Source organism: Molossus molossus, unplaced genomic scaffold, assembly GCF_014108415.1.
Source record: "Molossus molossus isolate mMolMol1 unplaced genomic scaffold, mMolMol1.p scaffold_m16_p_4, whole genome shotgun sequence".
Taxonomy (NCBI): Eukaryota; Metazoa; Chordata; class Mammalia; order Chiroptera; family Molossidae; genus Molossus; species Molossus molossus.
The window spans coordinates 4,365,265-4,392,455 of record NW_023425377.1 but is presented as its reverse complement, the minus strand read 5'-3'; the positions used below and the strand labels follow the sequence as shown (position 1 = coordinate 4,392,455).

Below are 27,191 nucleotides of genomic sequence, written 5' to 3'. Positions count from 1 at the left end.
CATGCACACACCCAGGCACATACACATATATTAATGTATATTGTGTAATATTGCACAAACACATTCTCACAGTTATGCATGCACATCCAGACACACACACGCATACAGGCACACACAGACACACATATACTGCAGCACACACTACATCCCTCCTGCTCATGTTTTTGTGATGAAAGCACTCGAATTTCCCCTTGCAGGGGGGTTCCTGAGCAAGGGTGCCCCAATCCCCACCTAATTCCATCACCTAAAAGGCTATGGAAGTCTTCAGGGAAGAGGTGGTCACTCCTCACCAGCAAGGGGTTAAAGAGGGAACAGGGAACAGGTGGCTGGCTCTGCAGGACCCAGGGTCAGGTTTGTATGAGCTAAGCAGTGACCCTTCAAAATTATGCAGACTACCCCTCTTGCCCCAACCCTGGGGCTGGGCAAACCAGTGATGAAGAGGGCTTGCTTGAGTGCAGAGCTCCGGGGAGGCCCACCTCTGCTCCACCCTGAGACCTCCCCTCTCCTCTGTTTCCCTGCGTCCTCCTTTGAGGTGCTGCCTGGTGTGATGAAGATGTGAGGACAGAAGATCTGTGTGCCCTCCCCAAAGAGGACCCTTCCCACCCTTCTGACCCACGGCATACTTAGCACCTCTGCTGACCTCGGTTTTCTTATCTACAGGACAAGAAGGTGTGGGCTGTATGAGATGCTGTCCAGGGAACATTTGGCAGATGGGAAGCTCTGTCCAAATGGTAGTTACTGATAGCCAACCAAAGGTCAGAGAGGTAGGGAAGACTAGGCAATGGTTGTGTCACAGATTTTAATTGGGGGGGGGTATTGACAGAAATGGGGGTGTTCAGAGAGACAAGAAGCTCCTGTTTCCTCATCTAAAACAAGATGTCTATCTCACAGAATTGGCCATTCATTCATTCAACAAACCTTTACTGAGCTGCTTCTCTGTACTAGACACGGGGTTATAGAGGTCAGTTCTCACAGGGCTTCTGTCTAGCGGAAGAGTCAGTCAACAAGGAGACAGATGATGGCTCAATGACAATAAGTGCCATAGAAAAATAAACAGAGAAATGACCGTGACTAGGAGGGCAGTTTGATGGATAGGAAAAGTCAGACAGGCCTCTCTGAGGGGGAGGCCTGCATTTGTCTTGCCATATGAATGAGCAGCCCAGGAAAAGAGAACAGTAAATGCAAAGGCCCTGGGGCTGGAAAGAACTTGTCACACCTGGAGCAACAGAACAAAACCCCTATGAGGCTGAAATAAAGTGAATGACTTAAAAAGGGGGGGGGGGGGGTAGAAAAATACAACTGCACAGGGAAGAAGGGGCCAGCATGTGAGGGACACTGAGGAGGATGAAAAGGGGTACCTGTCAACTGCAGGAGCTGGGAAGTGAGTCTCTGGGCTGCACTGTATTTAGGAAAGCATGTTTCAGTGTGGGAGCCCCTGGGACAGATGGAAGAGACCAGCGTAGCCACAGAGACCAGGCTCAGTGGGCTCCCAGCTGCCCTTCTAACAGAGCATTCCCTGACAAGGATCAGATCCTGCGGATGGACACCACAGGCAGGCCTGAAGGCAACTGCAGGGGAGGCCTTCCCAGTGCCCATAATGGGACACAGCTACAGGGTCCACTGCCATCAGCTCACTGTCCTTAGGTTTTCTCCTTTTAACTTTATGTAGGAGTCAACAGCAGACCCCTTTTCCAGACCGCGAAGCTTAAGCTCTGAGATGTTAGGAGACAGAACACTTCTCTATTGTCTCCACTGTCTAGTCTACACCATCATCACTTATCACAGAAAGCAGGAAGAGCCTTCTAACCCATCTCCCCACGTTCAGCCCCCTCCCCTAATCTGCTGTCCTCCACACAGCAGCCAGAGGGGTCTTATTAAAAGGCAATCACCTTTTGTCCGCCTGTCCCTCTGCTGCTTACAACCCTACCGGATCCACTATTCTCAGACTAAAAACTGAGTCCTCTCTGGGACCCTCAAGGCCCCGTGTGACCTGGCCCCTGCTGACCTCTCCTGGCTCATTTCCCCAACTTTCCTCCTGTTCTCCCAGCTCTAGCCTTCTGTCTATTGCTCTGAAGCACCAAGCTCATTCTTGCCCCAGGGCCTTTGCACCTCCCTTTCCCCCTCCTTGGCAAATTACTCCATCATGCAATGTCACCTCCTCATGATGATAGCTCCCTCTAGAGTAACCTCTCCCCATGTCCTATCCCCCAACACCCTGTGTTATTTACTTCAGAGCATTTCTCACCATCTAAAATTATCTTGTCTTTTGTTTGCTTATGTATTATTTATTGCCCCTAATAGACTATGAGCCTCCTAACGGGAGGGTACTGGTCCCTAGGGCCTGACACAGAGTAAGAGCCCAGGGGATATTTGTGGGATTAGTGGATGTACAATGTGCCCAAGGTCACCTGGCTGTCAGATAAGAGAGGCATGACTTGCACCCAGGCCTTTGATTTTCTAAGGTTAGAAATCTCAGGGCTCCAGGACTATGAGGGAACTAGGGATGGGTGGTCCTGGTACCAGGAGAGGGGAGTCATTTGTGACTTCATCCTCAGCAGTCTGAGTAACACAGGTGACCTGCCTTCTCACCCCCTTTCCCCTCCTGAAATCACTGGGGTCAAATTGAGTCAGGGACAAGCAATCTTATAGCCATGTGGTTCCCACAGCTCTTTCCTCCCTTCACTTTGGAGCTTGGCCTGCAGCCAGCCAGGTACTGCTGACCATGCACACTTCAGTCAGGCGCCTGGCCAGTCTTTCACAGGGTGGGCACAAAGCCCCACATTGGCAATTCTGTGCCTCTAGAATCCCCAATCCTCAACTTCACAGGACAAGCACAATATATCAGTTCTCCATGCCTGTGGGTTCCCAGGGCTCTGAGGCATACATGTTCAGCCCTGCGGTGGTGGAACAAGTCCAGAGGGCTGGGTGAGGGGCACCGGAGGGACCCAGACTCAGCCCTCTCCACCTCCTTCGAGCTGTGTGAGCTTGGGCAAGTCACCTTCTTCCTCTGAAGCTCAGTTCCCTCATCTGCAAAGGGCATCTTCTGGCTCCAAAGAGAAAGAAAGGAATTTGTTAGGTGCTGGATGTTTATTGAACACCTGCTGTGCGCCACTGTCACGTTTGATTTTCGCAGGGAACCCATGAATACACTCCTAGACACAGAGAGACAGAGATCTGCCCTCACAGCTGGTAGGTGGCAGAGCTGGGGCTTCAACCAGGTCTACCACACTCCTCTTCACCAGCTGCTCTAAAAGTCTTTGCTGACTCGGGCCTTTCTCGATGCCCACCATCCCATGCCTGTAAGGTGGGCCTTCCGCCTTCTTCCTGTTTTTGGCACCCGTTTCCCTCCAGGACTGCGGGATAATCTGCTGCCTGGCAGCAGAAGGCCTCGGAGCAGCAGAGCTAGCTCCACTGCAGGCCTAGCCGAGCTCGGCCCTGGAGGTCTCCGGGGACAGCTAGACCCCAGCTGGGCCACCTGGAGCAAATCGGTCAACCTCTCTGAGCCTCAGCTTCCTTATCTTATGAGGCATCAAGATGAATCAATGGGGCGATGGCATCAAGGACACAAAAGGGGGACTCCAGACGGGACTAAGTCATAAAGAGAGGCTGGGGCTGAGGAGGGCTTCAGCGCCAGCAAAGGGGCTGGGCTCATCCCAGGCGATGTGAGGCCACCACAGGAAGTTTCTGAGCGGGAGAGTGATATGATGTGAGGAGTATTTTGGGAAGATTCTTCTGGCAACGCAGGCCAGGTTGGGTTGGAGGAGCTGTGTGGAGGAGTGTGAGCGGCATGTATGCCTGGAAAACACTCACCAATGCGGCCCTCTCTCCCAGTCCTCCAGCATCTGAGGCATCTGAAAAGCAGGGAATGGGTCCCAGGCCTTCTCGCCCCCAACCCAGATGGGTCCATGACCCCAGGGTCATCAGCATGCTCCAGGGAAACTCAAACTGGTTCCTGTTCCGAGTTACATCAGCCCCTTGGCAATTATAACACACTTCCTGGCACACCCCCTTTGGCCATATCCATCCAGCTCAGAGCGGCAGCTGAGGCCGGGGAGCTGGGACTTGGACCCAGACCAGGTCTGTAGGACACTGAATCCAGGGCCCCTCCATGCAGAGTCACAGATACTTTGGGGGAAATGGGCCAGTCCCCAGAACTCTGTCCTTCAGATGGGCATCCTCTGCCCTCACTCAGCCCAGGTGAGTTTTAGAGAGAATGGGAAGCCTTGCTCAGCTGAGCCCCTCTACCCCAGGAAGGGCATGAGCAATTTTCCCAGATCACAGACAGGCCCCATTACTCGGTACCAACGGCAGCAGTTGACCCCAGCTTCCCCAGGCCTGCTAGGGAACAGGGGGAGAGAAGGCCACAGGCAACCACCTTGGAGGAGGAGTGCTGCTGGCCCTGCCTGGGACCCCCAACCCCTGTGGCTGACAGTGCCCTGGGAGGCTCAGGTCTTCTCGCTGTCACGAGCTTTCTGGCCACCAGTGCTTCCTGTCCCCTCCTAGCACCTGCCTCTCTGGGTTGCTAATCACTGTTTATTCATTCAGCAGACAGTCTCCAATGTTTGCTTTGTGCCAGGCCCTACACAGGCTGGTGGTGGAGGTGGAAAGTTATAGGGCAGGAAGTGCCATGATGGAGGCAAACACCTTAGGAACTCAGGAAGGCTTCACAGAACCAGCCATACCTGCTCAGAGACCTGAGGGGTTGGGGAGCACAGAGTGGCAAGCTAGAGGGGTGGGCAAGGAAGAGGAAGGAGTGTTCCAGGATGAACAAAGGCTGAGGTACAATGAGGGGCCAAGAACAGGATGGAGATGATACACCCACTGGGGTCAGGAAGCGACCCAGAGGACATGGTGCAGAGCTGAGTCTTGCCAGAGCCAAGAGGAGACAAAGGTGCTCCAGGCAAAGGGAGTGGGAGGTACCCAGGCACAGAGACAGGAGCAAATGGGGTGTTTTGGGGAAACTGAAGGCAGTTCAGCGTGACTAAAGGAGGGGGCATGAGGGGAGTAAGACTTAGAGGATTGCAGGGACCCTGTTTGGCATGTCAGGAGATGGGATTTTATCTGAGCTCTTGCAATAGAGGGACACTGCTCCAATCTGGGGATGGGGGGCACAGATGAGACCAAGGTACAGCAGGAAGTCCAGCTGGGGAGCTGGAACCATGGTCCAGCTGGGTGCAGAGAGTCTGGTCACATGGAGTTGGCCTGGTGACAAGTTGGATGGTAGGTAACAGAGGTAGTGACTCTAAGGGAGCCACAGGGTAAGGACACTGGCTTCAAACTCCTCAGACTAACCAGTTTCTACCCCACCCGCCACCCCTGCTGAGCCCTCAGCTACTGGAGCCCATGACCCCACCCCAGAGCCACAGTGAGCACCTTGTGTGCCCTTGGACAGGTTACTTAACCACCTCCTGCCTCAGTTTCCTCATCTATAAAGTAGGGACATCATCTGCCAGGAAGTGGTAGGGCTGAGATCTGACTCGGGCCATTGGCCCACAGCCTGCATTCTAAACCACCTTGCCACCTCAGGAAGCAGGTGTCTTGATTGTCCTCTTTGTGCTGCAGAGGGTGTGATGGGGGGCAGAGGAGACACAGAAGTGAACAGCAAGTATGAGGTTCCTTCTTTCCTAGAGATTTTATTCTAGTTGGAGAGAGACAAGCAATAAACACATAAACAAGTAAGATAAAATAATTTTAGACAGTAGTAAGTGCTATGAAGACCATTATACAGAGTAATGAGATGAGGAGCTGACATACTCATTTAAATAGATTAAAAGAGGATGGTTTCTTTGAGGAGGGGACATTCACGCCCCAAAGTGAATACCAAGAAGGAGCCAGCCAGGTAAGGATGTGGGGGAAGGTATTCTAGGCAGAGGGAACAGCAAATCTAAGAGATAGCAATTGGAAACCCAGGAAATGACTTTGGATTTCATTCTAGGTGTAGCGGTTTTATTCTAAGCTAACAGGATTTCAAACAGAGGCAGGCCATGATCGATTTGCGTTTCTTCAGAATTCCTGATGCGGGGATTCGGTGTTGGTGTGTGTTTTAATGCCAACGGGTGTTGCTGTGCATGCTGTAACACCATCCATGTTTCGGAGGGTGTCAACAGAGAACAACAGTCAGTTTGCTTGTTTGGGTAGTGCCAACCTGTCCATTGTCACCAGCCACTTCCTGTTGAGGGTCTGCAGCTCCAAGTGATGTCCTGAGCATCTAGCAGGCCAGCCACCCTTGATCGAGAAGAGAGGAACTGAGCTTGCTGACTCCACAGGAATGCGTGATGGTGGGTTTCAAAGCCCTGGACCTCAGTCTATATCTTCCTGGAACTATTCCCACAAAGGCTGAGAATCATCCTGAGGCCAAGAAACATGTATCCCTCACCTCAGGCACACAACCCCATGCATGCAGCCAACCCCGTACTAGGTGTTGGAGGTGCAAAGACAAATGAGTCTCGACTTTGAGGGGCTCCCAGCCTGGTGGGGGAGATAGCATGAGCTAAGGTTTGCCAAGCGTGGGAGTGCCTCGCTGTACAGGGGCACAGCTCCTGTGCAGAAAGCCCCTCGTGAGAGATGGGCGGGGCTCCAGGAGTTCTCTGACATGAGTCCTGATTGGGGTCCTCATCGGAGGAACCAGGTTTGACCCTGGACTCAGCTGACCCTGGACATTATCACTTTCCAGCTGTGTGAGCTCAGGCAGGTTCCTCAGCCCCTCCAAGGCTCTGGCTCCTGGCAGCTGTGGCCGTCAGGTGACCGAATAGTTTCCTGCACTGGGTGGGCTCTCAGGAAAAATCAGCCCCCTCCCAGAATATTAGTGGACTACCCCTTTTGGAGGCAACAAATGTGTGACTCTGAGGACGTTTGTCTGTTTGGGCTTTGGGTGCTGTCTATGCGTCACTGACTCCGAACTCCTCGGGAAACAGTCTATGCAGGGCCCACAAACACTGCATCAAGATAAGTCAGTGACGCACCAGGAGGAAGGGGCCTGCACTAATGCTGATTAAAATACTCAAGTTTGCAAATGGTTATGTTTTAGCAAATTAGAGTGGATACAAAAATGTCCCTATAATAATGTCAAATTCAGAATGACCTAAGGTGGGCCTGATTTGGGGCTGTGGAGCAGGAGGTGAGCAAGCGGTCTCCCATGCCATCGTCACTGACAAAGGCTTGGGGCGGGGTGACGTTCGGGCTGGGCTTTGAGGAAGGCGGCTTTGGATGCACACAGAGAATGAGTGGCAGGAGGGTGAGTGGGCGGCAGACAGAGGCAGAAAGCCGCAGCAGGCACAGGGAGCAGCGGGAGTCTCTTTTTGGCTGGAACTTTCTGGATGTTAGTAGACTGGCCAGAGCAGCAGTGGTAAAGGAAAGCTCAGGCCACCCTGCGAAGGACCTTGGCTACCAAGATTAGGAGCTTAGGCCCTGCCAACACATCAGCATTTCCCACAGTGGGTTCCTCAACAAAGCCCCTCTCTTGGTGTTCTGCATGGAAAGCGTCTATGATCAAATAAGTCCTAGAAATGCCACATGCTGTGTTACCTCTCTGGGACTCACAACCCACAAGAGCACATTAAAGGTTCTAAAAATTCCTGCAGGGAAAAATCTGTTTGACTTCACTTACCCAGCAATCCCCACTCACTTGACCAAGGGCCCCTTCTCCACAGAACCCCTGCTAATACTGGCACCGTCCACTTGGAAAGATGCCAGCGGAGAAAGGAGAGGGCGGCTGGCTGTTTTGAGCAGGGTCAGAGTTACACGGTGAGCTGAACTCACAGAGGAGCTGAGCCCGCCTCCTGGGAGGATGTGAATGAAGACAGGGCCAGGGGAGCCAGGTGGAGGTAGGAGCTGCTGCAGGAAGGAGCTGGTATGAAGGAGGGTCCGAGAAACCCACGGGCATTGGGGACGAAGGAAGGAAGGGCTGGAGGGAGGAGATGGCACGGCATGAGTAGTCTAGACTTGGAGCCGGACATCCATACTGACCAGGGCTCTAAGCTTGAAGAACCAGGGAGATGGCAGAGCCACCACCTATGACAGTTCTAGTGGGAGATGAAAGAAGCCAGTTTGGGGTGCAGTGAATAGGAGGAGCCAGTGGGCAGGTAGCTGTACCATTCTGAGTCGTGAGCCTGTCTTCTGTCTTCCCAAGGATGCGCTCAGATTAGGAGGCCTGAGAGAGGTCCTACACCTTCTCTCCCCTGACTGAGCACTAAAGTTGACCCCTGTGGTTTGAGCTGGGGAGCCCCTCAATGAAACACTCCAAGTTCATCCATCCCTTCAGTAAATATTTGTCAGGTCCACCCTGGGCAATGCCTCAGAGATAATTCTGCCATCTCAGAGACAAGCAGCTGTGCCCAGTCCCTGGGCAGGGAACTAAGGGCCATCAAGAAGCCTGTACAAAGTCCCAGTGAGGCAGAGACAGACTTACCCAGGGGAGGTGACGTGTGTCCTGGGTCGTGATCAGTTGTAAGAGGAGGAAGGGCATTCAGACAGGCCACAGCCACTCAAAGTACAGAGGAGGGCTTGGCAAAGAGGAACAAGATCTCATCACAAGAAGTCACCTTGTGTCCTAAACCTCAGTTTTCCCCACTGTGAAATGGATATAATAACCCCCACTGAGGGTCCACAGAGAAACGGCTGTGGACACTCCCTCATCCACTTCCTTGCCAGGCCCCACCAGACCCTGTGCAGCCGCAGGGGCCAAAGAGACAAATAGGCTTCTACACCACGGTGGGCTCCTTCATGCCACGGCACAGGGCATCTATTTTCATCCCTCTGGTGCTTGGGAGGCGGTTACTATTGCCATCAAAGCCGGGCTGTACTCAGCTCCCGGGGGCTGGGTTCCAGATGTGCACGTCTGGCAGCCAAGCTTAGGTCCTGGCATGAGTGAGGCTCCGTGGGCCGCTTGAGAAGAGGCAGATGTATTTTGACAAGCCTGCCACAGCTTCTGCAACATCCTGAGTCAAAATAAGCCCTCTCTTGGGCAACCCCTGGGACGGGCTATTTCTGCGCACAGCGTTTCTTTCTTCCACATGGGGGGCTGAGCAACGACTCCAGCTATAAACAGAAGCCGCCTCAGCTGGAGCCCACAACACTCCCCTCAACAACACAGACATCAGCACGCAGCCTGTCGTGAACTCAGGAAGTCTTCCTTGTGGCCGCAAACTCAGGTAATTTCCCTTGGGATTAGGCAGTCTGAGCCCAGGAAGGCTCCAATAACCCTTCTGTCCCAGAGGGCTACAAATCATAAAAATAAGTCTGTACGTGTGTGCAAAACCTTACCAGTGATACAGTACTTTCTTGCCTATCCAGTAACTTGGTGAGGTCGCTGCTACTGTTCCCATTTGAAAGATGAGCAAACTGAGGCTCGGAGAGGTGAGTGGATACTGGAGGAAATGAGAGAGAGATCCGAGTCCAAGCCAGATGTTTAGGGGAAGAGACAGAGTCTGTGAGAGGAAATGGAATTGGGCAAAGGTGGCAGCACATAGTGTCTAACTTTGATCAGGTCTGGATCAAAGGGCAGGCAGACAAGTGCCCAAGTCCCTACTTACTGTGCCAGCCAAGCACCATGCAAAGTCACTGATACAGCATCTCATTCAAATCTTCCAAACAGTCCTGACCATAGGAAATGTGATCCCCATGTTCTAGATGAGGAAACTGAGGATCAGAAAAACAAGGTGCTCCCCCTTTGGTTACCAGGTAAGCCATTTCGACCTGGGGTCTGGCACCCAGCAGCCTCGCTGTAAAGACCTGGCTTCCTTGTTGTTGGAGTTGCTGAGGCCAAGGAGAGCTGGGGGGGTGGGGGGGTGAGACTGGCCCCAGAGAAAGCAGGGTGAGCGGTTCAGGAGTCTGTTGGCTTTTCCAGAGCACAAGTCTTGGTACTCCATGACTGTAGGTGGTTCGGCAGGTACCACTTTAAATAGGAAGTTGAACACTGAGGAATTTATTTCTTGTTTTCAGTTCTCTTTTAATGCTTCGTTGGTGTCCATGAGAAAGTGTCGAACTGGTGCCAGTGGGTCCTTAGCAGAATGAGAGGACTAGGCTCAGATTCAGGGTCAGAGCTGAACTGGACGGAGCTGGACATTAGTTAGTGTTTCCTTTTCATCGTATCTATGTGCATTGTTACCCTCTCTGTTAGCAAGTGACAGTGGTTTTCCGGCGTGAAGTGGCAAGATGAGGTTTCTTTTTTAAATGAATGCAATGGAGGGTTGTATTTTTGCAAATGAGTGAAATTAGAGGGCAGTGTTAAGTAAATAGCAGAGGTGGTATTAAATGTGGCAAAACCACGGAGGTGCTGCTCCAGTGAGTGAGGGTGGTACGTGCTGGCTCCTACCTCTGGGCCGGGCCTGACACCAGACCCGCACAGCAGCACCAGAAGTCACTGATGGGACCCTGAGAAACCCAGCTCCAATGCTCCCCCCTCCTCCTCCTGCCGCTGCTGAACAGCTGCGCCCCAGGGTTTTGTTCGTCTCTGGGCCCAGCACAGGCCACCACAGGTTTGCTGACCAGAATTTGACTACTGCTCCCTGAGGTATCCTGGGGAGAAGGGGAATTGTCCCTCAAGGATAAACCATAAAAATAGAAATTTGGTACCCATAAGACACAACAGTACAAAGTAAGCAACTGTCCACACTGGTCCCTTCTCTCACTGATAGTGAAGTTCAAACCTTTTGAGAAGGCCAGACTGGTAAAGCGGAGGTTCGGGAACCACACAGCCAGGGCTCAGATCCCAGGTGCCTTGTACATGCTAAATGAACTTGAGCAAGTGGCTACACTACCTACCCAATCTCCTTCTCTGCAGAGCAAGGCCATCATGAGCCCCAGGTCCTAGGGTTGTTGAAAGGATCATCTGGGCTCATGCAGGTGAAGAACTTACAGCAGCCCTGGCTCATGGCCTGTGCCCTATACATGGTGTCATTACACTGTGTCTGATACTGGCTGAGCAATTTTTAGGTGTTATGTCAAGGCTGGCATCATCAGCCCTGCAAAGTGGGCTCAGAGAGGTGCAGTGCCTTACCCTAGGTCACACAGCTAGGAAGTGCCGAGTCCAGGATAGGGACCCAAGCTCTCCAGCTTCATGCCTGGTAACTTTTCTCCAGTACCCCTCAGGTCTCCCCTAACCCCACTCCCTTGCCCTAAACCCCCTCCTTTCTCCTCTCTACTCATCCCTCCTTTAACAGTTAGATTGAAGACTCTTTTCCTTTCAACAGGGCACAACCAGGCCTCCATCTGCTGAGTCAACCTGTTAGCTCCCCATCAGCCATTCTGCTACTTTTACTGCCTTCTAACCCAGCCTGGCAATTCATGATTAAAGTCACTGGGAAAACCAGTTCTGCTCTGATCACATGAGACAGAACCCCAGCTCAAACTGGAGACACAAAAGAACCCACATAACCTCTTTGAGCCTCTATTTGTCCTTAAGAGTAACAGGGTCATAAGAGTACTTGCACAGAAAATTGATGTAAGGACCCAATGAGGCAATACCTGCCAAGCCTGAGAGCCATTCCTGGCAGATAATAAGTGCTCATTATTAATATTATTATTTGTAGAGTTGTCATTATTACTACGACTCAAAGGATGATGGCAGACCATCCCTGTCTTCAAAGACCTCACCATCTAGTAGGGAAAACCATCTGTATGTACACAAAGATAAGTAGGCGTCCAAGATCACAGGTACCCTGCGAACAGCAGAGTAGGAGCAAATTGTGCAGCGTCAGGATGCTACATCACTGCAGTCAAACAGGTGTACAGTGATCCAGGGCCACAGTGGGAGTGAAAAGAAATGCACAATTCATTTTATTCAGCAAACATTTACCAGGTGCCCACCACAGGACAGGCACTGTGCCAGACATCAGTGCTGCAACAGTGGCCAAACAGGTGTCATCTCTGCCCCCATGGGATTCCCACCCAGAGGAGGGAGATAAACCTGGAAAAAAATCATTGTTGAAGTTCAGTTGCGCTAAGAAGAAAAAGTACACTGTGCCATAAAAATGTCTACCAGGAAACAGAGCTTAGTCTAAAGGTGTAGCCAGGGAAGGCTTCTTCCCCATGGAAGTAGGGGTTAAAGAAGATGAGAGTAGAAGCAAGGAGAGCAGTAGGGTGAGACCTGGAGAGTAAACATTACAAGATAGTGGGGTGGGGATTGTAAAATCAGTCTTCAACCATACAGCAGAAGGCCAATCACAGCCTGCAACATACTAGCTGTGACACCTTAGCCAACATAATAAATCTCTCTGAGCCTCAGTTCCCTCATTTGCATAATGGGCACCATGTCAACTGCCTCACAGGAATAAATGTAATAACAAACATGGAGTAATTAGCACAGTACCAGTCAATCCTGTTTTAGATGCAAATGATAGAACAATCAATCAAAATGGCTTAAGTGCAAAAAAAGTATTAATTTGTATAACTGAAAAAATCAAGGGCAGATTCTGGATTTCAGGAAGGGCTCAATCCAGGAGCTATGCAATATCATCAGGGCTCAGTCTCTCTCTGTGTCTATTAGTTCTGCTTTTCTCTGGCCTGGCTTCCACCGTAGACAGGCTCTTTCCACACCATGACCCTTCAGCATCAGACACACTTCTCAGTTCGGTAACTCCAACAGAAGGAAATTATTTGTAATATTTCCAGAATAAGCTCCAGGACTGATTCTCACATGTGTCTATCCTTAAATCCTAGGCCTGGGTTATGTACCAATTCCTAGAGCTTCAAAAAGAAAAGTGGGTTGGGGGACTCCATCCAAACAAGATGGCCAGAGAATAAGGGAAGGGTGGATCCCCAAAGGAATATTAAGGTGCTATACAGAAGAAAGGCTATAGGACAACCTATGTCTACCATAGTAATGACATAGACACAGGCAACCGTGCTGCAGGAGCCAGTGACACATTGACAGTGCTGAACAACCACTGCGTCTCCTCATTCTACACCCAGCCGTGGACTGAGCCTCATCTCTCATTCAGATATCCTGGTTCTAGAAGAGCAGAGAAATGAATGCAGACCCCAGGGCCAGACAACCTGGATGGAAATCCTTAATGGCACCTTCTAGCTATATGACCTTGGCAATTTCCTTTCCTCTCTCTGCCTCTTTTGTCTGTAAAATAGGCATAAAACTAGTGCTCCTATTGTGCAGCTCAAACAAGGCAGTATATACATGGCACAGAGACTGGTGGCCAGCACAGAGCAGCTCAGTAAATTAGCTCCTATTATCATCATCATTCCACAGCCTCTGCATGTCAGGGGTCATGTTGATTTACCCCTCCCCAAAGGTAAAGCCCCTTTCCACTTCTTTCACAATATCCAGCCAAAGCCAGTGAAAAGCCACATTTGACTTCTCCCTTCCACTTTATGAAATCAGATGCAAATATGAAACTTTGGGGGCAGCAGGAACTCTAAGTGAATGGATCCTGCAATCCAGGGGTGTCAGCCTGAGCTGCAAAGAGCCCTTAGGAGGGGGCATTAGAGACCCCTGAATAATCAAGACCATGTCCTCCCAGTGACCAGCCTCCCCCCAGTTACAGGCTCAGTGCTTGGGAAGCAGGCTTTCTTCCCATGCCTCTTCCATCATTTCCAAGAAGTCGAGCAGTGTCCCTGTCTGTCACCTGCAGTCATCCTAGTGTATGAACCCTGCCCACCCCCAGAAACATCTAGAAGGCAGAACTGATTCGAGAAGGAAAAGAAAATGAGAGAAGGAAGAAAAGAGGAAAGTCTTTCATTAATCACCCTGCATGTATCCCACACTCAGGCAGACGCTTACGTATAAGTTCTCATTTAATCGCCATATTGGTTACTATCCCCCCGTGCTTCAGGTGAGGAAACTGTGGCTCAGAAAGGTGATGTGATCTGCCTAAGGTCATTCAGTTAATGAACCACGAAGCCAGGCTGCCGGAGGCCTTCAGTTGCCACTTGGCAGCTCCCTCCAGGCTCTGCACTGTGCCGAGCCAGAAACCAAACAACCCGCAGTGAGTCCACAGAGAGAGCAGGTTTCCAAGGAGGAGGAGAGGTGTTGGGAACATGCAGTTATTTACAGGATGTCGTGTGGGTTGTCGCATGACAGAGGGAGCCGTCCTGAGGTGAAGACGGAGTGGGAGATGCTGGGTCCTCGGTTTCCTCATCTACAGAAAGAGATGACGATGCCAGCCCCCCAGGGAGATGGAGCCCATGAGCAGAAGCAGCAGAAACTGCATGCGAAGGGCCACGCCACACCTGCAGTGCTGCAGGTCCTGGGGCGGGAGGTAGGATGGCTGTGGTTTCTCAGAAAGTCGCTGAGCTCAGGAACTGTGGCCCTCAGTCCCCCTAGAAGTGAGGGAGGAACATGTTTGGATCCTTAACGGAGGCTCTCACTTCTCCAAAAATGGCAATTTGCTAAAGAAATTTGCAAATGAGGTTGGAGAACATGAGACTAGGGACAGAAGAACTCAACCAGGGACTCTGGGTTTGGCTCGTTACTTAAAAACAGCCCAGAAGATGGCCCCCATCTCAGTCAATAATATCCAGTCCTCTCACCATTCTGGAAGGACCCACAGGCCCTGGATTGCCCACCTCTCTGACTGTGGAGGGTCAGCATCAGTGGGGAGCCATCTGTCTCTAAGCCTGAAGGGCAATGAGGAAGTGGTTGCCCAGTCTGCAGAGGACAGATGTGCGGGAAGGAGCGCTTTGGCAGAGGAGCACTCTGATCTTGTCCTCTTCCTGCCTCCAGTCCCTGCTAGGACCTCCCATGGACAGAACACAACCAGAAGCCTGAGGACAAAGGGAGCCTATTGATTGGTCATCTGGGCCAGCCTCCTGGGAACCAAGAAGGGTGGGGAGGGGGAGCATGGATCTGGAGGAGTAAACAGAAGCTAGCCCAGAAGATTAGCTCCCAGCTGGGGCCATGGGACCTCTGTGACACTCCAGCTCTCTCTTCCTACCACATTGACCCTGGAAGTCATGCTGAGATGGTGGCATCACAAGATGACACAGAACCTCCTCGCTCTTCCAACCACAGCCCAGTGTAGTCTGACCATTACAATGAGAAACCAAACAAAATAACAAGAGAAATGTCCGAGAAGCTGTTGCAAGGAAAAAGGCATCTTTTGGAAAAATCTTTTAAAACTGATGACTTAGAATCCGGAAGCCCGTTTCAAGCAGTGAGACCTAGAATGATGCAGTCCAAAGACACCCTGAAAGTCACCTTGAGAAGGGCTGTGGGGCCACACATCAGAGTTCTTTCAAATCCATCAAATGGAAAGAGGTGAGATAAAGGACCGGAGAGACGCTTGATGATCACAGCTCTGGGAGAGAGCTGAGATGAGAGAGAGACATTCGAGCATCTGAGGAAGCCTCCGCCTCAGCTTTAATGGAGGAGGACCTCAGGGAAATTCCTGCTACCAAATTGTCCTTTGGAAGTAAGGACGCCGAAGGCACTGCTCTGGCAGACAAATGTTCCAACTCCAGTTGACAAACGAGATGCAGACAAATCGCCAGGCACGGATGGCACCAGATCAAGAATGTGGATGCCACTCAAGGGTGGAATTGCAGAGCTGCTGACCAAAAATATGTGCAGTTTTGTGGGGATGTGGACATATGAACTGGGATCTGTGGATATGAAGTTTGAGCTTTGGCAAAGCCACGAGCAAGGACACACAGCGTGAGCGCCTTCTCTCTCTTAAGTCAACATGACCATGGGGACCACGAAGTATAGGAGGCAGCCTGGTGACAGAGAACTGAGACCAGAGTGATCAGCTCCTTCTTGGAATATGAGATGATTAAATAGTGGGTCCTTCCAGGGCCAGGACCTGCTTGATGAGAAGTTTTCTGAAGGAGGGGAGTTTTCTGATACAAGTCTCTCCCAGGTGGCAGAGACAGAAACCTCATTCAAAAATACTTAAGGGATAAGGTGGCATTTATTGATCACATGAGAGAATAGCACATGGGCAGATGAGCCTTAAAGGCACATTGAGATCTGGGCACTGGAACGCTGTCATTGTTACTGTCTCCCTCCTTTCTCTTGGCTCTGTTCTTCTCTGCACTGGCATCATCCTTGAGCAGGCTCCCCCCAGGTGGTGACAAAACATTCCAGCTGCTCAAGCCCACATCATTCCAGTCCGGCAAATCCCATAGAAATAGAAAGCCTCTTTCCCATTGGTTCCAGCTAAAGTCCCAGGGCTAACTCTCATTGGCTTACCTTGCATCATTTTTTTTTTTTTTTTTTTTATCCCTGTGCCAATCACAGGGGCCAGAGGTAAGAGTGATCTAATTGGCTGGCTATGGGTCTAACGCCCACCATGGAAAGAGAGCATGGAGTCAGCCCTACCCAGACCATAAAGCCCGAGAGTGGAGGAGGACAGGGACTCCAGAGATACCAAACATGCCACAACAAATGACACCAAAAATATCCCAATGACAAAATGCCACAGTGGTGGGGCTAAAGCGTGGAAGAAAATCGTGGGGTTATGTGGATGGACCAAGAATGCAAAAAAAAAAAAAGGGAAGAGTAAGATTTAAACAAAGATGACAGCACTATAATTGTGGTGTGTGGCCCAGCAAGAGCCTAGGTCTCTAAGTCTCACCCTGAGATGGCCATCCCAAGGCCCATGGGCCAGGAGAGCCATTTCAGCCCCAAGCAGGTAGGGCAATGCCATGCACAGATTTCACCTCTGGAAATATTCGCTGAGCATTCACAGTGGGGATGGCCCTGCGTTTGATGTTAGGGATTCAAGGATGAGCAAGACACAGTCCTTGCCCTCAAGCAGCTTACAAGCCAGTGGAAGGTGTAAATTAAAGAAATACAATGAACATTAGAGGTGCTGAGTGTTCCATAGCAGGAAATGCTATGCAGGAGAAGAGTTGGTCGTGGTGAACAGGCTGGCACAGGAGGCAGAAGTTAGATCCCGGGAGGCCCTCATGGGTCTGGACTTGATGCCATAAACAATGGTTAGTCATTGAAGGCTCTTGAGCAGAGGAGTGACACAGCGGACTTCATCGTCTTAATGGAGCCAGACAAAGCCCAGAGGAGAGTCACAGAGATGATCAAAGGGCTGACAACAGACCTGTGGAGGGGGGCAGAGAGTGAGGAGCGGAAAGATGATGGCCAGGGGAGCCCTGATCAAAGTCAAGCAGAGGGGTACACCACTTCCTAACACTGGACCAAGACGGCGATGAAGCTGCCCCATGAAGTCAAAGAGAGTGATGCTTTGTTCAGCTCCCAGCAGGAAAGGTGAGTGTTGCACACACACACACACACAATGTCATTTATATAACTATGACCCTTCCAGGAGGGGGTGTGTAGACTGGAAATGGGGGATAAGTCACTTAACAAAGAGGTTCTGTTCGAGTCCAGAGTGACAGTCATAAAGGAAGGCTGAGGGCAGCAGGGTGTCCAGGGACGTTTCTCCTCACTCACTAAACGGCACTTCCTGTGGGCCTGCGTGAGCCTGGCCCTCCTCTAGGCGCGGAGCCCAGAGACATGAAGCAGGCATCCCCTTGTCTTACTGTGTCACAGCCATCTTCTGAAAGGACCCGGCCCCGTGTATATTTACTGGAGCAGCGTCTGCTTCCCCTACCAGACCAGACAGAAATGTGTCTATTTCTTCACTGTGGCATCCCCAGCACCTAGAGTGGTCCCTAGTGTGCAGAAGATGCTCAGTTCGTATTTGAGTAAAGGACCTCTCTCAGCCTCGGTGAGTTCCAGTCCTCCAAGAGCTCAGAATCTGGAGGGAAAGTCAGACTAGTGTCAAGTTTAGTTTCGTGGGTGCTTTGATGACAAGGTCCATGTGGGAACACAGAGGACACTCCTGGCTCAGCCTGTTTCCCGAAAGAGATTCCTTTATGCTTTAGCTGAATGCTGGTGGCCAAAGTAAAAGCTTGCCAAGTGAGCATAGCAGACAAGGCTGATCCTCCAGGGCAAACGCTCAGGAACCCCAGTTGACACTGTGTCTGGGAGCAACAAGGAGCACAGGTGGCCATTGATGGAACTGGAGAGAGTGGTCAGGGTCTGGTCATGCAGGGCCCCAAAGGCCACTTTGAAGGGTTTGAACTTTCTCCTGAAGGCAATAGGAAGACAATGAAAGGATTAAAGGCAGGTAAAGGATTTTTGTATCCATTAAGATCCTTTTGGTTGCAAGTAAAAAAAAATTCAAGTGGCTTTAACAAGAACAAAAGGGAAGGGGTGGTTATTGGCTCATGAGAATGACAAGGCCTGGCAAAGCTGCGGGCACAGCTTGATCTGAGGTGTAAACAATGTCATCAGGCTGGGGGTTCTCACTCTCCTTTTCTTGGCTCTGCGGGCTCTGAGCTGGTTTCCATTCTGAGGCTCCATGTGGCAGCTCCTGGGAACCCCAATTCACGTCACAGTGGAGCTAAAAGGAGAGTCTATTTCTTTGAGCTGAAGCAAAAGTCCCAGAATTGAGTCTCTCTGGCCCTTACTGATCTGATTTAGGTCCTGTGCTTCTCCCTGAACTAATCCAGGGGCCAGGGGACCACATGCTGATTGGCTTAGCCCAGGTCATGTGATCCACCCATGGGTTCAAATGAAAATCAAAGGTTGGTTCCTCCAAAGCTGATGCCACATGAGGGAGGAGTGGGTACTAGATGGCAAAATCAGCTGTGACCACCACATGGTTGAAGGAGAGGAATGACACACCCAGACCATGTTTTAGAAAGCCATGATTGCCCTAAGGCTCTGGAAGCCCATCCGAAGGCAAGAACAAAAGCAGGAGCGATGGTCAGATGGCTGTTGTGAAGAGCCAGACTGAGCTGAACTGAGCAGAAGTGAGCACAGGGCTGCTACCAAGGGGATTTCTTATTTAAATCCTCAGAACACTGTTCCGGGGCCCTGACCTACTGCCCCCATCATTTTATATCATCTTCAGACCTGGACCACCCAACCCCATTAAGGACCAGCCTGTAGCAAGGTCTCCATATAGATGCTCCAGTAGATTTACTCAAACCCTCGGGCCAGTTGCTCCAAAGTTACAGACCTAGGATCAGCTTCCAGAAACCCACCAAATTCCCCTCTGGAAATGTAGACACCACCAAGTTCAATTCCTGATACCACTGTCTCTCAATGGTGTCACCCTGAACAAGGTGTTTAATCAACCTCTCCGGGTCTGAATACCCCTCTCTGAATATAAAGTGGAGTTGATGACATTTAAGGTAACAGAGCACTGGGATGGGGATTCAGTCAAAGAAAGTTCATGAATCACCGACAGCAGGGAGAGGCTCGGTACGTGAGAATTCCTTCCTTCCTCTTCAGCCCTTTAAGCTTTTCTCTGGCTTCATCTTCCCAAGACCTCTCCAACCCCTTCTTTGTTTGCCAAATAAAAGGTGGTGTGTTTGGTGTTTTGTTTTTTTTTTTCTTTCTTTTTCCTCTTCTGCCAGAAAAACACAACTGGAGGTCAAGTGGCACAGAGCTGCTGTTTTTAGAGTTGTGGGTGGAAAGTTCCTCGTGTTCTTAGCCTGATGTCTAAGCCCTCTCTTGACTTCCTTCGGGCGATTTCTATTTGGGAACACAATATCCCAGTCCTTTGCATGCTGGCAAGAAAGGGAGGAAGCCCAAGGAAGGGTGAAGGAGAAGAAGAAACATTCCCCATTTCCCTTCAAGCTTCAAACTATTCTCTTTCTAATTCCAATTTGAACTCAGGAAAACATGACGCCGAGTTCTTTGACCGAGATTGTAGAAGGAGGCTTTGTCTAATGGTCACACTGCCCCAAACTCCAGAAGAAATCCCTGCCTTACTCGGGTGTGGGAGGCAAAGAGAACCAGTGCTTGCTGAAACTGTGCTGCTGTTTCCCTAACATTATTCTAGCTGAGCTTCACAATCATGAGAGGTCAGAACCATCCCTCCATTTTGCTGAGGAGAAAACTGAGTCTCAGAGAAGACTTGCATCATCTGGAAGGGGCAGATGGGTGCTGAGATGTAACCCACGTCTCTGGCCAGAGCCCATCATGGTCTCCTCCACAGTGCCGCTGAGATGCGTTGGGCAGCCCCAGCGCCGGCCACCCTGTCCCTACCCTGCTTTGGGCTTCCAGTCCCATCTGTCTTGCAAGCTGTGTGTATTTGCTTCTGCTCAGAGCTGCCTCTTCACTAGGACAGCACTCAGCGTGTTGTATTATCGTCCACTGTTTGTGGGCATCGCTCCCCCGCTCCCTTCTGAGTGCTTCCAATCAGAGGCTCCGAAAGGGAACGGATCTTCTTGAGCGTGTGAACTGGTCCATGTGCTAACTCTCTGTGGAGTATTTGCATCTCTCCCTGAGGAATAGAGAGAGGAAAGAGGAACTTCGAGACTTACACATCTCTGTCTGCCTAGCAGAGTGTCTGGCATGTCATAGGCCCTCCATACATGTCTGACAAATGAATGAGTGAAAATCACCTGCCACCCCAGGCTGATGTGCGGCTGAAAGGGCTGACACCTATAACACCCCTAGAACAATGCTTGGCCCACTGGAGGTGTTTTTACCAAGTGTGGAGCTGTATGCTGGGTTATAACTGGAAAGGGATATTTTCCCAGGAGTTAGGAGTTTCACTAACTTGCTATGTGGTGTCAAGAAAGTCCTATCCCCTTTCTGTGCCTCTGTTTCCTTCTTTGTAAATTGAGGGCACTGGGATAGATGACTGAAAATGTACCTTTCCATTGCTGACTTTTTATGCATGTCTTCTCTCCTCCCTTTACTCTACTCCTCCCCACCAACACACACACACCCATACGCGCGCACGCGCGTGCTCGCACACACACGCGTGCACACCTGCCCATCAATTTCCAAGATTGCGTTCTACTGCCCCTGGGCACGTGCTCTCTCTCGTTTTCATTTCCTTCAGCAGAAGCTCCAGAGCTTATTGACCTCTGTTGTCCATGTCCCTCAGATGCGCCTGTTTTAGTGACACGGCAATAATACCCCTCGTGTTCATGTTATCGAAGAGGGAGATCTGTTTTGTGGGCCAGGGTGTGTTGGCCCTAACTGCAAACAAGAAGTCATTTCCAGCTGACTCGCCACATGAATGCAGGGGTTCTGCCAGCTGCCTTTGCACCAAGATGGAAAGAACATTTCTCTTCACTGATGCAGGTGATGCCTTGGAGGCAGCCCTGCAAGGCACAGGGAAAAACCTCTTCCGTTCCAAAAGGAATGGTGAGGCTGAAAAAGAAAAATTCCTCTAAGACAGAGATCAAAATCAGCCTCCAGGGTTACTTCCACTCCATGATTCTGGACATTAAGACTCACAAAATTTAAGAACCTAAAGTTGTGAGGCAATGTGTGCCATTTAACCTAATCTTCTATTAGTCCTAAAATGTTCCATGATTCCTTGATCCACTGTATTTTTTTTTCTTTTCTTTTTTAAAATTAATTTTATTTTTTCTTTATTGATTTTAGAGAGGAAGGGAGAGGGAGAGAGATAGAAATGTCGTTGAGAGAGAACATTGATTGACCACCTCCTGCGTGCCCCCCACTGGGGATTGGGCCCACAACCTGGGCATGTGCCCTGACTGGGAATTGAACCGGTGACCTCTTGGTGCATGGGGTTGATGCTCAACCATTGAGCCACATCAGCTGGGCCCACTGTATTTTTTTCTAAGACTCGGGCCCAAAATCATATGATTCTCAGATTCTATTGACCAAGGCAAGGGTTTTCAACTAGTAGGTGTATCAAAAATACCTGGGGGCCTGGTAACCAGTGCAAATTTCAGACATTTTGGTTCAGTCCATGTGGGATGAGACCCAAGAATCTGCCATTTTTCTAACAAGTCCCTCACCCCAGCAGTTCTGAGCAGGAGTAGGCCACTCTTGGACACTGAGTGGTTAGAAAACCTGTCATTGTAATTCTGTGATTATAAATGTGATTATGAAATGGCCTTTTGCTTAAGACTCTAGGGTTCTAGAACTCTGTTATTATGTTTCTGTGTGCCTAAGGAGAGGATTCTAAGGTGTAAAGGCTCTTTCTGAGTATGGGTTCCACAAGGGTAGAGGAAAGGGGACCACATGTCATCAGGGTGGAAGGACATTCTGACAGGGGAACCTCAAGGGCACAGAGCAAACACTGATGCTGTACCCATTGTACCCGAGCACATCCAGCATGAGGGCTCAAATAAGAAGGCTTGCAGTGGGCTCTGGGGTGGCATGAGTATCTGGAGTCATCAGGAAGAATTACTGATGGACAGGGAGGTCCAGCCACATCCCAGAGAGTTAGAAGGGCTGAGGTTGGAGGAGCGGAGACAGAAGTCACAGCAGAGAGTCCTCAAAACAAAAAAAAACAAAAAAAAACAGAGGTAAAGGAGGAAGAATTTATCACCAAAACACCCTTGTGCCCAGTGGTGGGGGAACTGAAGACTGGTGGGGCAGACATAAAAATGTACGATTTCAGGAAAGCTCAAGACAAGAGAGAGCTGACTGTGTGAGGACATCTGGGGCACTGCCCGTGGGCTGGCAGAGGACTGCTTTGACATGCTAATGAGTGCCTGGATCTGGGAGCCTGGAGACAGGATGAGGGTGGCAGAGGACCTCTGAGGAACTGGTAGGCTGATGCTCGGCCGGGGAGGGGCTCTAAGCAGGGGCAGGGCCTGGGATTGAGCAGAGATCCTCACGGAGTTCCCATACACACACACACACAGTCTCCACACACACCTATGAGTCAGGGTTCAGATGGAAACTTGGGACCCTTTTCTGAGAAGCAGAAGTAGAGAATGGAGGATCCAAGATTTCTACAGCTTGCCAGGTGGTGCAGGAGCCAGCTGGCTGGGTCACCATAGGCCTGTCTGGTCGGGGGAGAATGGCAAAGGAGGGGTCCATCACACTCATCAACACACTTAGCCTGCATGCCTAAATACAGGTGATGACACACTCCTGGCTGCACAGATACACCCCTTCTGCCCCACATAATGGCAATGATATATGTGGCAGTCCATTGTGACACACATCTGCACACTTACCCCCAGTGGTGGCACCATCTCATACTAAAGGTAACATCCTATATCACCTGCATCATCTCTCGTTGTTAGCAACAGTTAGACATACACCATTACACAGAAATGAAAACATGTCCCCAGAGCTTTTGCATCTGGCATCATCTCTGTAAATACCACCCTCTGTGGTTGTACATTGCACGACATATACACCGTACATGACACCCTTGCCTTATGCCTGAACCATCACACAATGCCATTGGCATATCCCACTGTAACAACAACCTACTTAGCTGCACACGATCACACTCGGATGATGCACTCACAGCAGAGTCACTTCACATCAGGAGAGACACACCACCACCACACACTGAGAGCCACATGGTGGCAGACCCACACCTGCCCTGCTAGCTCCTGTTGCCCTCCACATGGATGCTGCCACTTCCTGCATGGTTCCACCCTGGTGGGCACACACATAATTGCACCATTGCACACCAATGGGTTTGCCTCCACATTGTGCCATTCATGCTAAAGGAGAATGACTGAGACACTAACCTCACACCCTGACAGTGATGGCACCCTGGCCATTATAGGTGACAAGAGGGAAGCCACTCATCAGATGAGCCAGGTGGCCTAGAGCCCTTCCCTGTGCACTGCTGCCACAGCTCTGTTTCTGCCTGGGACACATGGCCACCCCTTCATACCAAGAGCAGCTCTGCCCTTTCAGGCTCAAGCTAGACCAGCAGGATGTGGAGCTGGCACCTGCAGCTTCCAGGTATCTCCCTGCACCCACCAGCTGGGGGCAGGCCAGCCAGCAGGCTCCAGACCAGGGCTGGCAGCCAGAGCTTCCCCAGATGCCTCCTCGCCTCCCGCATGGCATCCAGAGAGACCTTTGGACTAAGGACATTGCAGGGAAGAAACGGGCTGACCTTTGGACAAGTGCCATTCTCACTGATCACCACGTTTATGGTCTGTGACAGTTGTCGTTCATCACACACTGTTCCTCGATCCCCACACAAAGTACTGGCATTAGCTCTCTTGATTGGCTTCCTGGGAAACATTCAAGACATGTACATATCATTTTTAAAAATCTGTTCAAATCTGGCCCCCTGCCCCAGCCCAGAGAGCTCATAAATAAAAGTGGAAATTCATCAGCAGCCAGGGTAAGCCATCTTGAGTAGAGCCATATCCATATTTTACCTGGTGGCTCTTAGAAGCTGTCCAGAGAGCAGGCTCTGCAAGGACCGGAAGCTGGGGGTGGGGGAGGTGACTCGAAGCTGGCTGGATTAGAGATGCGGGAGATTGAAGGAAATGCTGACAACCCACATGACATGAGGACCCTGATCTGGGTGTGAATTTTTTTTTTCTTTAGTGAGAAACTGGAGCTAGGAAAGACTGTAAATGTCAATGTAAAAAAAATATATATCTTCAGAGCAAAAGTTACATTTCCATAGGCTGTGGGATGTGTCAGAAGAGAAGCAGCCCCGTGCGGTGGAAGGACCCTAGAGCTCGGTATCAGGCGGGCCTGGGCTGGCATCTGGTTCTGTCCAATACTCACTGTCTGCCCCTGGGCCTGGTATTCCCCATCGTGAAAACAGGGGTTTCTGTGAACTAAAGGAGAGGTGTGATTTTTACAAAGCACCAAAGTGAGTGCCTGAGAAACACGGGCCCAGTGGTTGCTATGATTAGTAGCATAATAATCACTAGAAAATGCTTATTATATCTAGTGACTTTTCTGCAGTGATAACAGAGCATTTGGGAACTGTGTCCAGACTGGTTATACTGAACAAGGAGCAAGTACTCATCTCTCCACCATCTTTTCTTGACAGGAAGCTAACTTGTCATGATTTACCCCTAATCATTCAATAGAGAAGAAGCCACCAAAACATGACTGAGCTGTCCTTTTATTCACCAGTAAGGTTTTCTGCAGTTGACATGATTCATGTCAGTTCATGCAGTTTTAATAGACTCACAGAAGCTTGGGTTCAAAAGGGGCTTTAGCTGTCACCTGTCACCCAACTGCCATCTTCCAGGGTTGGGGAACTCACAACCCCACATGAGGCACTCTCTACTATGGCTGGACAGCTTCAATTGGTAGAAGGTTCTTCCTCTCAGAGCATCTATCTGTTCCCTTTACCTTTCTCCCACTGCCCTAATTCTGTCTTCAGCACCAGTAAAAACAATACTACTCTTTCTTTCCAATGGTCATTTATTCATTCAACAAGCATATCCTTAGCACCTACTTTGCCAGGCATCATGAAAAGTGATGGAATTACAAATTGAGCAAGATTTGCCACCCTTCAGGGGCTAATTCCCCTTCAGCCTCCTCTCCTCCAGGTGAAAAATCCTCAGATCTTTCAACTTTCCCTCATTTAGCCTGTCCAGATGCCCTTCAGCAAACTACCCCCTTCTCTTCTAAACATACTCGCGCTTATCTACTTCTATCTTAAATTGGGGTGCCCAGAACTGAGCTCTGTATTTTTCTGAAGGTTAAGTTGGATTTTTAGCCCAGATTGGTTGACATCCATATCAAAGGTAATGCCCCTTGTGAGGAAATCCCTATTGAAACTACAGTGCTACCAGCCAGGCTCCATTCTAGAAGAACAGAGAGAAAGGAGGGAGGAGGACGGTACCTCCGACACGACACGGCAAGATGTCGGATCTCCCTGCCCAGAGCTTCCCTCAGGCATTAGTGCCAAGTCTAAGTCATTCTAATCAAACAGCCTCCCTTCTGCCCCACTCCATTAGCATCTGCCGCAGGAAAGGGAAGAAAAATCAAGACTGAGTATGCCGGTGGCCCAACATAGTGCGACCAGGGAACCCGGGCATAAAGAGAGGACGTTCCCTGTACTGAGGAACAGAGCCTGTAAGGGGAGAACAGAGATAAGCTTCAGAAGGTGACCCTCCAGGTGAAGAAGGGGGGTCCAACAATGGCCTCTGACTTGTGGGGAGGGGATTCCCCACTCTGAGGCCTCTGCTGTGAACATGTGCACAGGATCAGCCCCCTCGCTGGAACAGAACCATGCCTCCTTCCTCCCAGATCCAGTCCTCTGCAGCCCTTGCCACTCCCTTCTTGGAAGGAAGCCATCCCCTTACAGAAGCAGAAGTCATGTCCACTCTGACACAACCTGATAGATGTGTAAACTCCTGCAAATCTTTTAAAGTCCTGGTGCAAGGCCCCTCCTCTCCGAAGCCATTTTCCTGACAATCGGGCTGGTTTAAAGGAAGCATTTTAGAGCCAAAAGATAGCAGGTGGAATAGAAAGGCTCATTACAGGGCAGTAATAAAACAAACCCAAAAAAAAGAGCGTGAGAGGAGGAAGAGGAGGAAAGGCCAGGAGTGGGGCAGATGTTGCCTTGCCAGATGAAGTTCCTTTTCTTCCCTGGGGATAGGAGAGAAAGAAATGGTCTTCTAGAATAGAGTTTTCCAAAGGATTCCTTATTCTTCACAGGACAGCACATCTGGAAGGGACTGGACTTACCTAAGGTCCATGCAATGCTGCAGCCGTCCTCAATCTTGGGGTCCATGTGGAGGGCTCCTTACCCCCTATGGGGGGGGCCTTACCCACAGCATTCATCAATATTTATTGAGCGCTCATGTAGCAACACTATGCTAAAAGGCTGCAAAGAGGATCTGGCAGCAATCCTGCCCTGTAGGAGCTCCCAGGCAAGAGGCGTGCAAACAGAGGAACATGGGCCTTGAAACGAGTATGTCTCAGGGTGGTGGGAAGTATGAGGAGTGTGTGTGCAAATCCACCTGGAGGAATCAGGAGGGCTTTCCTGTGCAGGTGGCCTTTGAGTTCTGCTTTAAAGAACCGTCCCTCCATCCCCTCCCTCTCACTGCCCTCAGTGCACTGAAGCAGCAAGTTTGCGGTCCTAAGACATGTGGCCAGGACAGGCGGCAGCAAGGGGGGATTGGCAGGGAGAGGACAGGCAAAGGTGGAGAATGAAGGGGAGTGGAGAGAGAGGAGAGAGGGGGAAAGCAGGAAAATGGGAAAGAGAAGGAGGAGGGAGAGAGAGAGGGAGGGAGGGAGGAGGAGAAGGAGGGGGAGAGAAAGAGAGGGTGAGAGGAGAGAGAGGGAGAGAGAGAGAGATTTGAATTTCCCATCTGGAAGGGGAGCGGTAGCACGTCAGGGCCTGGCTGAGGGGCGTGATTGGAGGGCGCCTCCGGCAGCAGCAGCAGCCCCAGCTCGCCTGGCAGAGTTGCACGAGGCGGCGGGAGCTGGAATAGCAGAAGGAACCGCCTCGCTGAGTCCGGCTGGAGCCCTGCAGTGGCTCAGACAGTAGCAGGGACCGCCAGGTCGGTGCTGGCCGTGGGCCGGGAGGGCGGAGCCGGGCTGT

The 27,191-nt window shown here is 50.6% G+C and overlaps 1 protein-coding gene across 2 annotated transcripts in view; it reads left to right on the top strand.

Annotated features, from left to right (window-relative positions):
* The window catches only part of CPLX2 (complexin 2), a 74,191-nt gene that overhangs the window by 34,572 nt on the left and 12,428 nt on the right, over window positions 1-27,191 (top strand). Inside the window, exon 1 of one of the 2 annotated variants that reach the window (XM_036242100.1) lies at window positions 27,003-27,150. The exons of the other annotated variant lie outside the window; for it this stretch is intronic. The gene's annotated coding sequence lies outside the window, so the exon portion shown is untranslated. Of the gene's footprint in view, window positions 1-27,002; window positions 27,151-27,191 lie in introns of those variants that run through there. 2 annotated transcript variants of the gene reach the window in all.